The sequence below is a fragment of the Ornithodoros turicata genome, unplaced genomic scaffold (assembly GCF_037126465.1).
Source record: "Ornithodoros turicata isolate Travis unplaced genomic scaffold, ASM3712646v1 Chromosome69, whole genome shotgun sequence".
Classification (NCBI taxonomy): domain Eukaryota; kingdom Metazoa; phylum Arthropoda; class Arachnida; order Ixodida; family Argasidae; genus Ornithodoros; species Ornithodoros turicata.
This window is the reverse complement of record NW_026999390.1, coordinates 552,407-568,114: the sequence shown is the minus strand read 5'-3', so window position 1 is coordinate 568,114 and position 15,708 is coordinate 552,407. Positions and strand designations below refer to the sequence as shown.

Genomic DNA, 15,708 nt, shown 5'->3' with positions numbered 1-15,708 from the left:
CAGTTCATGTAGAATACGCACCCGTCGAGACTGACTAAGGTTAGGTGAGGAGACCCTTCTACGTATTTCACACGTTGGGGAGTGGGTCAGTTCATGTAGAACGCGCACCCGTCGAGACTGACTAAGGTTAGGTGAGGAGACCCTTCTACGTATTTCACACGTTGGGGAGTGGGTCATGTCATGTAGGATATGCACCCGTCGAGACTGACCAAGGTTATGGGAGGAGACCCTTCTACGTATTTCACACTTTGGGGAGTGGGCCAATTCATGTAGAATACGCATCCCGTTGAGACTGACCAAGGTTATGGGAGGAGACCCTTCTACGTATTTCACACGTTGGGGAGTGGGCCAATTCATGCAGGATATGCACCCGTCGAGACTGACCAAGGTTAGGTGAGGAGAGCCTTTCCCGTATTGCACACGTTGGGGAGTGGGTCATGTCATGTAGGATATGCACCCGTCGAGACTGACCAAGGTAAGGTGCGGAGACCCTTTACGTATTTCACACGTTGGGGATTGGGTCAGTTCATGTAGAATACGCACCCGTTGAGACTGACCAAGGTAAGGTGAGGAGACCCTTTTACGTATTGCACACGTTGGGGAGTGGGTCAGTTCATGTATAATATGCACCCGTCGAGACTGACCAAGGTTAGGTGAGGAGATCCTTTCCCGTATTACACACGTTGGGGAGTGGGTCAGTTCATGTCGAATATCACCCGTCGAGACTGACCAAGGTTTTGCGAGGAGACCCTTCTACGTATTTCACACGTTGGAGAGTGGGTCAGTTCATGTAGAATACGCACCCGTCGAGACTGACTAAGGTTAGGTGAGGAGACCTTTCTACGTATTTCACAAGTTGGGGAGTGGGTCAGTTCATGTAGAATACGCACCCGTCGAGACTGACTAAGGTTAGGTGAGGAGACCCTTCTACGTATTTCACACGTTGTGGAGTGGGTCAGTTCATGTAGAATGCGCACCCGTCGAGACTGACTAAGGTTAGGTGAGGAGACCCTTCTACGTATTTCACACGTTGGGGAGTGGGTCAGTTCATGTAGAATACGCACCCGTTGAGACTGACCAAGGTTATGGGAGGAGACCCTTCTACGTATTTCACACGTTGGTGAGTGGGTCATGTCATGTAGGATATGCACCCGTCGAGACTGACCAAGGTTATGGGAGGAGACCCTTCTACGTATTTCACACTTTGGGGAGTGGGCCAATTCATGTAGAATACGCATCCGTTGAGACTGATCAAGGTTATGGGAGGAGACCCTTCTACGTATTTCACACGTTGGGGAGTGGGTCATGTCATGTAGGATATGCACCCGTCGAGACTGACCAAGGTTATGGGAGGAGACCCTTCTGCGTATTTCACACTTTGGGGAGTGGGTCAGTTCATGTAGAATACGCACCCGTTGAGACTGACCAAGGTTATGGGAGGAGACCCTTCTACGTATTTCACACGTTGGGGAGTGGGTCATGTCATGTAGGATATGCACCCGTCGAGACTGACCAAGGTTATGGGAGGAGACCCTTCTACGTATTTCACACTTTGGGGAGTGGGCCAATTCATGTAGAATACGCACCCGTTGAGACTGACCAAGGTTATGGGAGGAGACCCTTCTACGTATTTCACACGTTGGGGAGTGGGTCATGTCATGTAGGATATGCACCCGTCGAGACTGACCAAGGTTATGGGAGGAGACCCTTCTACGTATTTCACACTTTGGGGAGTGGGCCAATTCATGTAGAATACGCATCCCGTTGAGACTGACCAAGGTTATGGGAGGAGACCCTTCTACGTATTTCACACGTTGGGGAGTGGGCCAATTCATGTAGGATATGCACCCGTCGAGACTGACCAAGGTTAGGTGAGGAGAGCCTTTCCCGTATTGCACACGTTGGGGAGTGGGTCATGTCATGTAGGATATGCACCCGTCGAGACTGACCAAGGTAAGGTGCGGAGACCCTTTACGTATTTCACACGTTGGGGATTGGGTCAGTTCATGTAGAATACGCACCCGTTGAGACTGACCAAGGTAAGGTGAGGAGACCCTTTTACGTATTGCACACGTTGGGGAGTGGGTCAGTTCATGTATAATATGCACCCGTCGAGACTGACCAAGGTTAGGTGAGGAGATCCTTTCCCGTATTACACACGTTGGGGAGTGGGTCAGTTCATGTCGAATATCACCCGTCGAGACTGACTAAGGTTAGGTGAGGAGACCTTTCTACGTATTTCACAAGTTGGGGAGTGGGTCAGTTCATGTAGAATACGCACCCGTCGAGACTGACTAAGGTTAGGTGAGGAGACCCTTCTACGTATTTCACACGTTGTGGAGTGGGTCAGTTCATGTAGAATGCGCACCCGTCGAGACTGACTAAGGTTAGGTGAGGAGACCCTTCTACGTATTTCACACGTTGGGGAGTGGGTCAGTTCATGTAGAATACGCACCCGTTGAGACTGACCAAGGTTATGGGAGGAGACCCTTCTACGTATTTCACACGTTGGTGAGTGGGTCATGTCATGTAGGATATGCACCCGTCGAGACTGACCAAGGTTATGGGAGGAGACCCTTCTACGTATTTCACACTTTGGGGAGTGGGCCAATTCATGTAGAATACGCATCCGTTGAGACTGATCAAGGTTATGGGAGGAGACCCTTCTACGTATTTCACACGTTGGGGAGTGGGTCATGTCATGTAGGATATGCACCCGTCGAGACTGACCAAGGTTATGGGAGGAGACCCTTCTACGTATTTCACACTTTGGGGAGTGGGTCAGTTCATGTAGAATACGCACCCGTTGAGACTGACCAAGGTTATGGGAGGAGACCCTTCTACGTATTTCACACGTTGGGGAGTGGGTCATGTCATGTAGGATATGCACCCGTCGAGACTGACCAAGGTTAGGTGAGGAGACCCTTCTACGTATTTCACACTTTGGGGAGTGGGCCAAATCATGTAGAATACGCACCCGTTGAGACTGACCAAGGTTAGGTGAGGAGAGCCTTTCCCGTATGGCACACGTTGGGGAGTGGGTCATGTCATGTAGGATATGCACCCGTCGAGACTGACCAAGGTAAGGTGCGGATACCCTTTACGTATTTCACACGTTGGGGATTGGGTCAGTTCATGTAGAATACGCACCCGTTGAGACTGACCAAGGTAAGGTGAGGAGACCCTTTTACGTATTGCACACGTTGGGGAGTGGGTCAGTTCGTGTAGAATATGCGCCCGTCGAGACTGACCAAGGTTAGGTGAGGAGAGCCTTTCCCGTATTACACACGTTGGGGAGAGGGTCATGTCATGTAGGATATGCACCCGTCGAGACTGACCAAGGTTAGGTGAGGAGAGCCTTTTACGTATTTCACACGTTGGGGAATGGGTCAGTCCATGTAGAATATGCACCCGTCGAGACTGACCAAGGTTAGGTGAGGAGAGCCTTTCCCGTATTGCACACGTTGGGGAGTGGGTCATGTCAAGTAGGATATGCACCCGTCGAGACTGATCAAGGTAAGGTGAGGAGACCCTTTTACGTATTGCACACGTTGGGGAGTGGGTCAGTTCATGTAGAATATGCACCCGTCGAGACTGACCATGGTTAGGTGAGGAGAGCCTTTCCCGTATTGCACACGTTGGGGAGTGGGTCATGTCATGTAGGATATGCACCCGTCGAGACTGATCAAGGTTAGGTGAGGAGAGCCTTTTACGTATTGCACACGTTGGGGAGTGGGTCAGTTCATCTCGAATATCACCCGTCGAGACTGACCAAGGTTTTGCGAGGAGACCCTTCTACGTATTTTACACGTTGGAGAGTGGGTCAGTTCATGTAGAATACGCACCCGTCGAGACTGACTAAGGTTAGGTGAGGAGACCCTTCTACCTATTTCACACGTTGGGGAGTGAGTCAGTTCATGTAGAATATGCACCCGTCGAGACTGACCAAGGTTAGGTGAGGAGAGCCTTTCCCGTATTGCACACGTTGGGGAGTGGGTCATGTCATGTAGGATATGCACCCGTCGAGACTGATCAAGGTAAGGTGAGGAGACCCTTTTACGTATTGCACACGTTGGGGAGTGGGTCAGTTCATGTAGAATATGCACCCGTCGAGACTGACCAAGGTTAGGTGAGGAGAGCCTTTCCCGTATTGCACACGTTGGGGAGTGGGTCATGTCATGTAGGATATGCACCCGTCGAGACTGATCAAGGTTAGATGAGGAGAGCCTTTTACGTATTGCACACGTTGGGGAGTGGGTCAGTTCATGTCGAATATCACCCGTCGAGACTGACCAAGGTTTTGCGAGGAGACCCTTCTATGTATTTTACACGTTGGAGAGTGGGTCAGTTCATGTAGAATACGCACCCGTCGAAACTGACTAAGGTTAGGTGAGGAGACCCTTCTACGTATTTCACACGTTGGGGAGTGGGTCAGTTCATGTAGAATACGCACCCGTCGAGACTGACTAAGGTTAGGTGAGGAGACCCTTCTACGTATTTCACACGTTGGGGAGTGGGTCATGTCATGTAGGATATGCACCCGTCGAGACTGATCAAGGTTAGGTGAGGAGAGCCTTTTACGTATTGCACACGTTGGGGAGTGGGTCAGTTCTTGTAGAATACGCACCCGTCGAGACTGACTAAGGTTAGGTGAGGAGAGCCTTTCCCGTATTGCACACGTTGGGGAGTGGGTCATGTCATGTAGGATATGCACCCGTCGAGACTGATCAAGGTAAGGTGAGGAGACCCTTTTACGTATTGCACACGTTGGGGAGTGGGTCAGTTCATGTAGAATATGCACCCGTCGAGACTGACCAAGGTTAGGTGAGGAGAGCCTTTTCCGTATTGCACACGTTGGGGAGTGGGTCATGTCATGTAGGATATGCACCCGTCGAGACTGATCAAGGTTAGGTGAGGAGAGCCTTTTCCGTATTGCACACGTTGGGGAGTGGGTCAGTTCATGTCGAATATCACCCGTCGAGACTGACCAAGGTTTTGCGAGGAGACCCTTCTACGTATTTTACACGTTGGAGAGATGGTCAGTTCATGTAGAATACGCACCCGTCGAGACTGACTAAGGTTAGGTGAGGAGACCCTTCTACGTATTTCACACGTTGGGGAGTGGGTCAGTTCATGTAGAATATGCACCCGTCGAGACTGACCAAGGTTAGGTGAGGAGAGCCTTTCCCGTATTGCACACGTTGGGGAGTGGGTCATGTCATGTAGGATATGCACCCGTCGAGACTGATCAAGGTAAGGTGAGGAGACCCTTTTACGTATTGCACACGTTGGGGAGTGGGTCAGTTCATGTAGAATATGCACCCGTCGAGACTGACCAAGGTTAGGTGAGGAGAGCCTTTCCCGTATTGCACACGTTGGGGAGTGGGTCATGTCATGTAGGATATGCACCCGTCGAGACTGATCAAGGTAAGGTGAGGAGACCCTTTTACGTATTTCACACGTTGGGGAGTGGGTCAGTTCATGTAGAATATGCACCCGTCGAGACTGACCAAGGTTAGGTGAGGAGAGCCTTTCCCGTATTGCACACGTTGGGGAGTGGGTCATGTCATGTAGGATATGCACCCGTCGAGACTGATCAAGGTTAGGTGAGGAGAGCCTTTTACGTATTGCACACGTTGGGGAGTGGGTCAGTTCATGTCGAATATCACCCGTCGAGACTGACCAAGGTTTTGCGAGGAGACCCTTCTACGTATTTTACACGTTGGAGAGTGGGTCAGTTCATGTAGAATACGCACCCGTCGAGACTGACTAAGGTTAGGTGAGGAGACCCTTCAACGTATTTCACACGTTGGGGAGTGGGTCAGTTCATGTAGAATGCGCACCCGTCGAGACTGACTAAGGTTAGGTGAGGAGACCCTTCTACGTATTTCACACGTTGGGGAGTGGGTCAGTTCATGTAGAATGCCACCCGTCGAGACTGACCAAGGTAAGGTGAGAAGGTAAGGTAAAGTAAGGTTGGGTGAGGAGAGCCTTTTACGTATTTATGACGATGAAAATAAATGTTGAATTTCAAAAGAGGCGGGCGCTGTTGTGAGCTTTTGATGGGAGCCGAACTTGAGGCGCCGCCATTATCCTGCTTTTGGATTCGGCAACTGTTGACAAATACGTTAACTGAACATGTTATTTAAATACTCCAACATCAACATTAAATACATAGAACTGCTCCAGAGGAAGACCTACCTGATATTATTATATTACAGAATATTACAATCGTCCCTGATTAATATGGACAATTCGAATTATGGACACGATTTTCTTGGAACGAAACTTTTCCCATGTAATGGTGTCTCGATAATATGAATCTTTGCTTTTCGGACAATGGACTGCACAGACGGCGACCGACCCCATAGAACCTTATGTATCCTTGTTTAGCTATTATGGACACCTTCCCATGACGGCAACCTTTGGAGAGAACAGGGGGCATGGGCGGATCCAAGATTTTTCTGAGAGCGGGGTCCAGCCTTGCCCAGCACTGTAGGGACGCAATCGAGGTCAATTCAACACTATGTGAAGACAGAAATTGAAGATGGGATCAGGACATCCTGACCCCCCCCCCCCCACTAGATCCGCCCCTGACAGGGGGTGACACGCCCTTCTTCTACACTCTTAAAAATGAACTTCACCGCATAGCACGCTCGTTTTCAACAAATGAGGGCAGATAACGATATCATTCGAGATTATGGTTGACTACGAGCGTGCTATGCGGCGAAGTTCGTTTTTAAGAGGGTAGAATCCTCCTTTTATCAGTTTGAGTACACCCTAAAAACTCAACTTCACTGCTTAGCACGCTCTGCGCCAACCATTGCCACGAATGATAGGGTTATCGCTTCTGATTCGGGGAGAGAGAGAGGGGCGCACGTCTTTTTGTGTCAGTTATCATGTATTCAAATTGACAGAAAAAGGCGTACGCCTCCCTTTCTCTTGGAATCAGAAGCGATAATCCTATCATACGTAGCAACGGTTGGCGCAGAGCGTGCTATGCCTGGGATGTGATGCGGGGGATGATTCTGGAGCGGGCATGATGACGTAATAGCTCTGACGTAATAGTGGACCCGGACGCTGGAGCCGAGCACCTGAGCAATTTCGACGAAACGGACACCGAAAAGGAGCTGACTTACGACGCAACTCCGGAGACGATGGAGCAACCGGCATCCGACGAGAGTTCCTAAAACTAGTTGGACGTTTTCTGTGGCAATGCGGGCAGTGCTAAGCCTCTTGTCACAGCAACAATGCCTCGGGAAGGGCTGCAAACAGCGCTGCAATTCTTCGAAGACAACGAGAATGAGCCTCAAGCAATTAAAGTTGCGGATATTCCAGCGACTACGACTTCCACGATGTACATGCACAAGCAGACGGTGATAACCGGATTTTTTTTTTCTTTTTTTTTTCACAATTAATGCTGTCTGGTTGGATATTATGAACGATTCACTTCATGGACAATTTTTTTGCTCAGGACGAAAGTGTACATATTAACGAGGGACGAATGTTCTGTTGGGGACACGGTTAGCTAAAATCGCATGTCAGTACACTGTTAAAACAGAACTTCACCACATAGCACGCTCATAGCCACCATCATTCAGAATGATATCACTCTGTGTATTGATTTGTTGAAAATGGGAGGAGGGGCCTATCTGGGACACATTATGCTTGTCCCAGATAGGCGCCTCCCCCCTGTTTTGAACAAATCAGGACACAGAGTGATATCGCTCGGAAATGATGGTTGGCCAGGAGCGTGCTATGTGGTGAAGTTATGTTTTAACAGTGTAGGTCCGCGGCCCATGTTACCCCTGCTGCGCTTAAAAGTGTTGTGCCAATATCATATTTGAAGGTGGACCACGTGCTGCAAGTGTTTATCACTCGAAAGAAATAGTCTCGCAACACCTGGAGATTTGAGATGAGATAAACCACGAAGTGCGGATTTTAAACAGCCGTCTCCCCTACAGCACATGCATTTTCAGCATGTGTAAGAGGGGTTCAGTTTTTAAAAGCTGCATAGCTTATATTTTACTGAGTGAGTGGGCCGCATCGACATCATGGCGTTTAATATCATTAGCAAATGTCGTGTGACGCAAACTTCGTAAAAATAATGTCATTCGAGACCCGAATGACGTTAACACGAAAAGGCTGTAGCGGTATCTGTTTTGCAACAGGGTGAAGTTATGAGGATTCCAACGAACGCGCAGCGTACCTGCGATCTGTTTGAGTCCACCACTTCCTCCTTCCTGTGCGCCAACCAGGACTTCGAGAACTAAAAAAAAAAAAAGATTAGTGGGGAGTGTGCAGAATGTTCACATGAGCGAATAAATGTGCTAGTGAGTACAAAAAATATACTGAAAGCAGGCACTTGTAGTGCGTTTCAGCGCAGGCTGGTACGCTACTGGCCTGGGTAAATCGTTTAGTTTTATTAGGAATGAAGTAAAGACTGAGCTACTTGTCTCAGATATGTACCTCGTCACGGATTTCCTTACAAAACTGATGAATACGGTACTTTTCTATCAACCCCCCCCCCTCCCCTCCGTTCCTTTCTGCTTCAGTGTAGACACCTTCTGAAATGGTTCCACCGTCCCTACGCTTCGCACGTGGTGTTCGGAGCCAGTTGTAAAGAGCTAGTGGGTTCCAGATAATCACGTCACTGACCTCATAAAACCATCTTGTGGTCTTCCTGACTGTGCTAGAGATGTTCTAAGGACATTCCATGCATTGGTGAAAGCCATGAACCCGGAGCGGACGACGCTAGGCTTTACCCCGGATTGCTTGGAAAATAACCGATGGACATTTGGGCCACCGAATGCATCTCGAAGTAAATCCAATGTGAAACATCACTTAAAATGAAAATAAGTTGATTTAATAATTTGGCAGCGTGAAACATACAAAGCCTTCTCGAGGCGAGCTCCCGCCCAGGGAAGGATAAACGAAAAGAAGTGCTCCCCCGCCACCGGGAGCTGTGGAAATAAATTAAAAAAAGGAGTGGAGAAAAAAAAATCATGCGCACTTGTGAGCTCAAAAAACATTCTCTTGGCCCTCGCTCCATTATATAGCTTAGCTCCCGGGACCTGCAGCTCGGAGCCCAGCCCTCCCCTTAGCGAAGGCGCTCTCCCTCTCACTAGAGTCACTAAATAAGCTCCGCTTCAGAGTATCGACACTGAGGTCTAAGGGAGAGCAGGACCGCCATCTTGTTTCCGCACCACACCGGTATCATCCCCATTTGAGGATCGTAAAACGGCTAACGTAATGCTCGCTGTGGGATTAAGAAGCGTGTATGATTGTTGCGCGGTAATCCATGTATTGTCAACCAGAGCGTCCAGAAGATGTCAAGGTGAGCTCAAGGCCGTCAACTGGTGCTCGTACAGGAAAGGAACATTTCACCCGCGCACGATAGGTGGCATCGTGCGTTAACCTGAGCTGTGCGCGTGCGCAGCGTGGCGCGGAAACAATATGGCGCATGCTCGCTCTTGGAACTCAGTGTCGGTACTCTGAAGCGTAGCCTATTTAGTGACTCCGGCTATCACCTCCCTGTCGGAACGGCTGCGCAGACACCCTTAGTATCGGAGAAGTAATCCGTCAAAGGTGGTGTCCGGACAAAAAAACTTCGTTGAACTGTAGGTGTGATGGTAATAGTGGGTGCCTGATATACATGTAGCCGGGATATTTCGTTTTGAACCAGTCGGAAATATTAGAAATTGAATTTGATTTGATATTGCATCCCCGGCTTCGCGCTCCCAGCAGAATTCAGGCAACAGTGCGCGTACCGACGTCACTGGAGTCGGTTACGAAGGCAGGCTGGAAGTCATCTTCAAGTGGATATCACGTTAACTCTAGAATTCCGGATTCCTCACGGACGCCAACTTTAACGAGGAACGAGAACTCGTTTGTTTTCGCTGTTGAGTAACGTATTTCGTTCCTTTTTTTTTCTTTCTTTTCGTTAACGGAACGAACCCATACCGGTATTGCAACACGAAACTAACGTGGCCGACACACACACACACACAAGAAAAAAAAAACCTTCAAATCACATCAGGTCACATTTTCCTGGGGGGGGGGGGTAACTTTGGTTCTCGAGGTACAAAAATGTGCCAAGATTTCGACGCAAAAGGAACTGTCGCTGCACGTACGTTTCGAATTTAGAAATATTGCAAAATGAAGCTCTCGAAAGAAAGAAAAAAAGTCAAATATGAAGTGGGGTGATGTATCGAAAACTCGTTGTATATGTACCTTACTTCTGTAAGAATAAAATGGCAGTGATCATTCGTGGGTTTACGTCGCGAGACAACTTGTAAGAATAAGGGCGTGTAACCAACGCTTACCAATTAGGCAGACGAACAGACAGAAGAAGGTGTACTTGAACATCGTAGAAGGCTTCACTGCAAAGGAAGATCAACACCTCAGTTATCTTTTTGTCACACCACTCCTCTTTCTCTCGCATGCTAAACTACACTCTAAGGAAAAAAATACTCCTTGTGGACACTAAATGCATTGCCACAAAAAACAGTCCCTTTCGGGAGTAAATGAATGTCACTGAATATTTCACGCTCTGTTCCAAGAGTCCCAGGTAAGTAATTCGTGTGCATGCATGAAAATCGTTTGAATCACACCGTCAACCGTGATATATCGAGTGGTATAAAATCTTGCGACATACATACATCGAACACAATTTGCTAAGAAAGGAGCGCCAACTGTTTCTTACTCTGTGTGGGTGCAAAATTGCAAAGTTGGCTAAGTTATACAGCCGTAGGCCATCAGATCGACCAAGAGCACATATTTACGGAGACTATTGTATTCAGAAGGCCATTTGCGACGTTCAGTGACAATTTGCAGTGTAAATGTCAGTATCGGGGGACTAAAATGGGGAGTAAATGCAATCTAGGGGTCTAGAAGTTGCAATCAGTGGCGTACCCACGGGCGGGCTAGGGGGGGCCGGAGCCCCCCTACCTGCCACTGACCGACCCACGCAAATCGTGTAAACCCGAAGGGAAAATAATATATGGTGGGGGGGGGGGGGGCAGTGTGACGATCGCGAAAGTTCTTACAGTTCATGGCGTCTATCTAAGCGGCACACTTGAATGGTTTCCAAAGTATAAGCTTTTCAAAATCCTTCCAATCTCGTGGCACCACCTCATTGGACATCACAGTATAATCGTATTGTGAATGTCGAAAGCAATTATTTTCGTTTTTTTTTTTTCAACCGCATGATGCGGTGTGCACAAGTATTGTGCAAACGCCACTGGTTGCAATTACTCCCCATTTTACTCCTTTCTTCTTAGAGTATATACATGTACTCGTCAGACACTGAACGGTTGGCCAGAGGCGTTATAGCTACCACAACATCAATACGAATGTAGGCAAGTTTTCCTGTGGTAACAAATTATTACTAATACCGCCGGTAAATTTGCCTAAACTGGAACCCCTAATGGAAAACGGGATTTACGCCTAAACTATTAAGCCCGAACCAGAACAAAATCGGCCACGGATATCTCGGTAACGGCATTGCATTCTCGATACAATTTATCTCTTTTTTTTTTCTAGGAATTTCCTCTAGTGGTCTTATAAAGGAAGCTGATCCCGGAATTCAACATTGACGTTCCTGGACCTCCAACGGGAAGGCTTTGTTTCCTTTTCTTTTTTTTTAAGCATTACAACTCAAAGGCCCGCCGACAATCACACATGAAGCCACTCATTGAAACTCCTGTCGTACAGCGTACACCAAATATGCACAGATAAAAAAATTATACGAGGCGAAGTCACGTGTACAGTACGCAAAGCTAGTCGTGTCATAGCCCAACTATAGTCACTGGAGATGTCGTGGACCAAATTAGGCCACTTTCTCTGAGCTCCACTAACTTTAACACAGCTGACGTCCCGCACAATATGTCTACATGGCATCTGGAAGGCAACAATGACAGTAAATCCAAACTCTAGTCCCAATGCAAAATACAGCAAAAGTGCCATTGTCTAATGAAAGACACGCGTAGTGAACCAATAGAGGTAAGAATGCTCGCTTCGGCGAGAAAACGGCGCAATTTGCCGTGCCGTCTACGTCAGCCGTTGCGGTATGTGTCAACTAGCCCCATGTCTTACCATCCAACGAAAACTGTTCTTGAGTACCTGAAAAACTGCTCCTCAGAAAACTCTTAGTGCATGTATACTTCCCAGCAGTACACAAGAGTGTAAACAGCAGCATCACAGAACGCAGAATGTCTCAGAGGATACAAACACACACAAATTACATGGAGTGATTCAAAAGCCGGACTACACAAGTCATAATATCCTTCCTACGACATTCTCACAGCGTACAAGCAATCCAACAACAACAACAAGAGATAAATTAATGATGATGAATGGGAAGATTCACCACATGAGGTGCGGCCCACTACCCCAAGGCACAATGGGCAGGTTGAGATCCGTCCAAGCAAGCCATGGATGCATACTACTGGCATTACTGGCATTACTGGTATTACTGGCATTTCAACGCGACGGCAACCGATACTACCTTTATTATTGCATTCGTCTACATGGTGACTGTCACTGCTCAGTAGAGCTTACAGTCGCACAGTTCGGCGAAAATGTCATCGGTCCATTTTATGCGGTGATCCAGATTATAGAAGCTTCCCCTAGATCGCCTAACCTTGCATACAGAGGTAATCGACCCTCGTCGACAACATGGCTTGCGCAGTCATGTATTCTCGATTGTCTTAAGTGCCATTTTTACAAGGCGCAGCCGTATCGTATAACCAGAAGTGTATTAAGACGAACATGCGAGCGAAAAGCTCCATGCTCCTGCTGGCCTCCTTGCGGGTTGCCTGGGGAGGATGTGAAAGTTTATTAAATGATGGGTGATGCCTGGGGGGATATAGGTTTATTGCAAAGAAAACACAAAGAAGGAGGCGACAGGATAGCCTGACTCCAGAAGCCGACTTGGTGATGCCCGGGTCATGTGATGCATGTTCCTTGTTTGTTGCTGCTATGCGTAGATAGATTAGAGCACTGCACGAGCCGCGTTCCTAGGGCCATTCCCGGCGCGAGCCTCGCCTTCCTTTGATTTACCCGCCCGGTCCTCGCCCGTCTGTTCCATACCTGTCCCGGGTCCGGCCCAAGCCCGAAGAATTCCTAGGTTTCTGGCCGAGACCCGGCACGAGCTCGAGAAAGCTATAGGCTACCCGGCCCCGGCCAAGAGTTGCGGACTCTTAAATTGATACTGGCTAAACGGTGGTGTAACAGAGGCTCGATCCCGACTTATAGCCCAGGCAATGTACCTGCACGGGCCCATAATGGTCAAACACGTGCCCAGCCGAGGCCAGCAAAAAAGTGGCTTTACCCGGCTCGGCCCACGGACCCGTGCAGTGCTCTAGGACATGTATGGTTAGTTCTATGGGACAGCTCTGGAGTGTACCGTGCCATCCTCCAATTGCACCTTTCCTCAGCTCCCAAAAGGCTATTTGCCTGCAGCGATGCTCTAATTGGCTTTTGTTTCTTTTAGAAGGCAAACGTCTTGCTGGAGAGTTCTGGACTTCCTTTTCTGACTTTAAAAAAATTCACGTGCCCATGACAACATATGCACGCCACAGAAGCCACATGCAAGAATATCACGAATAAGCGTCCAATATCTGCAACAATCGCGTAAAAATCCCTAAAATAGTTCACACATGGGCAAAGTACAGTGAGCAAAAAAGGAAACACCGTTTACGCTCCTTAATAAAGAAGTGGAGCCAACAACAGAATTCAGAATGTTGAAATATTATATGAAAACACATACGTGTTACAGAGTCAACCTTGAAGAATAGCGTGAAAAATATGTGCAGGATGATCTCTCACACGGACCCTGCGGAATGACGAACAGAAACTGGGACATTCGAGTTACAAAACGTACAACGCAAAACGTACATACGCCACTTGCGCATGTGGATGCAGATGTAGGAAAATACCGAGTACAACAAGTGGAGCATGCGGTAGCAGTTCAAAAAAACAGTCAGAAAAAAAGGGGGGGAGGGCTGGCAGTTGAGCTCGCGCGTGTATTGCGCTTCCTGGTACGTAGCACCACGGGGCTCCACCACCTGGAAACGAGGCTGCGAAACACATACGCAGTGATATTTGTGTTTTGTTTCTTTGATCCAACCCGGATCTCCACGTGCCCTGTGACCATACCTGGGTAAATTACTTCAAAAATGTAATTAAATTACATTACTCATTACTCCAGTTAGAAATTAATTAAATTACATTACCCATTACTGCAATTGAAATGTAATGAAATTACATTACAGTTACTACGAAAAAGTAATGACATTACCAAGACATTACTGCGGGTCTAATCGTAACGATATTGAGGATGTGGAAATTCATTTACAGAGAACACTACGTTGCAAAAGCAAGACATATTTTACTCTGTGCCGATTGAACGCGTCACCGTTCATATGAACATTTTCACTGGTCAGTCGGCAATTCTCTTTCTGCCAAGTGCCAACACAGAACACACACTCGATTCTTTTTTAAAAAGTAATGAGTAGTGTCATAAAATTACTGCCCAAATGTAATTAAATCACATTACAAATTACATAATGTCAAAAGCAATGCATTACGTTACAAATTACCAGAAAAAGTAATGTCATTACTGTAATTTCATTACAGTAATGACATTACTGCCCAGGTATGCCTGCGACCGTTCTTTGTGGTTGCCATGATGACGGTGTGGACACAAGGTGTCCAGCGCATCAGTGTTGGCTACTGACGCTAATCTGGAATGGCAGCGGTAAGGTTGAGTTTCCGTCGCCAGAGGAGAAGTTTCTATGCCTTTACATCCAACGAGCAGTTACATCCAACGCGTGCTTTCATCCATTTTTGGCTGATACCTCCCCATGTCACTACGTCCAACGGCGTTGTTACATGCCCCGGCTGTGCTGTCTGAGGTTTTTCCTGTGCTTTGCAACTACATGAATGGCAATGAGATGAGATGTTTTACCGCAACAATTGCGCTACAATACCTCAGTGCATGTGGGTTAACATATGAGCGGGATGACGATGGAAAAGATGAGGCAAACACAGTCGCGCACACACGTCACACACGCAAATGAGATATCACACACGCGGGGGCGTCGTAACTGATAAGGATGGAGTCCATCCTGCCGGCCACCGGAGATGTAGTGCTGTGAAGATCACACCTCTCCATTCGTGGCAAAACCTCTGAGGTCAGAGGAGTTCAAGCAAGCTGGTAGACGTTAGGAACAGATAGAATGAGCGCAGGCATTGACGGTACTGCACAGGCTTAGAACAAGGACAGGCTACAAGGCTGAGCGGCTTGTTGTTTATACAGGTCAGTTGGAACTGGAGTATTGCTCTCTCCGAACTGTATAGAGGGCAGTCGATGAGGACGTGTTGGATGCTCTTCAACGTATGCTGGATACCGAACTCAGTGTCGTTTGAAACAAGGCGTAACGCCATCACGATACCTGTCTACACCGGGAAAAGAACATCCATCTAAACGGCGCAAAAGTGTGAGTACTTTTGGTGTGAGTCCGTGCGGCCCAAATGCTTATCACAGATTTCAGGATTCTGTAAGCGGGTTAATTTTCATCTGAGCGACTTGGAACCTTACGGCACGCAAGAGAGAGATGGAGAGAAAGAGAAAAGAGAGATAGAGAGAAAAAAAAGGACAAAGTGGAAGTTACCGAACCTAGCCACTAAACCCAGGCGGTGCAC

At 47.8% G+C, this 15,708-nt stretch overlaps 1 long non-coding RNA gene across 1 annotated transcript; it reads right to left on the bottom strand.

Moving 5' to 3' along the window:
• Positions 1-8,209: 8,209 nt before the first annotated feature.
• On the bottom strand, positions 8,210-13,919 carry LOC135374529 (uncharacterized). Its single transcript, XR_010416940.1, has 3 exons — positions 13,772-13,919; positions 10,326-10,382; positions 8,210-8,269 (listed from the first exon to the last, which is right to left on the bottom strand). It is a non-coding gene; the product is annotated as an uncharacterized LOC135374529 (long non-coding RNA).
• Positions 13,920-15,708: the final 1,789 nt, after the last annotated feature.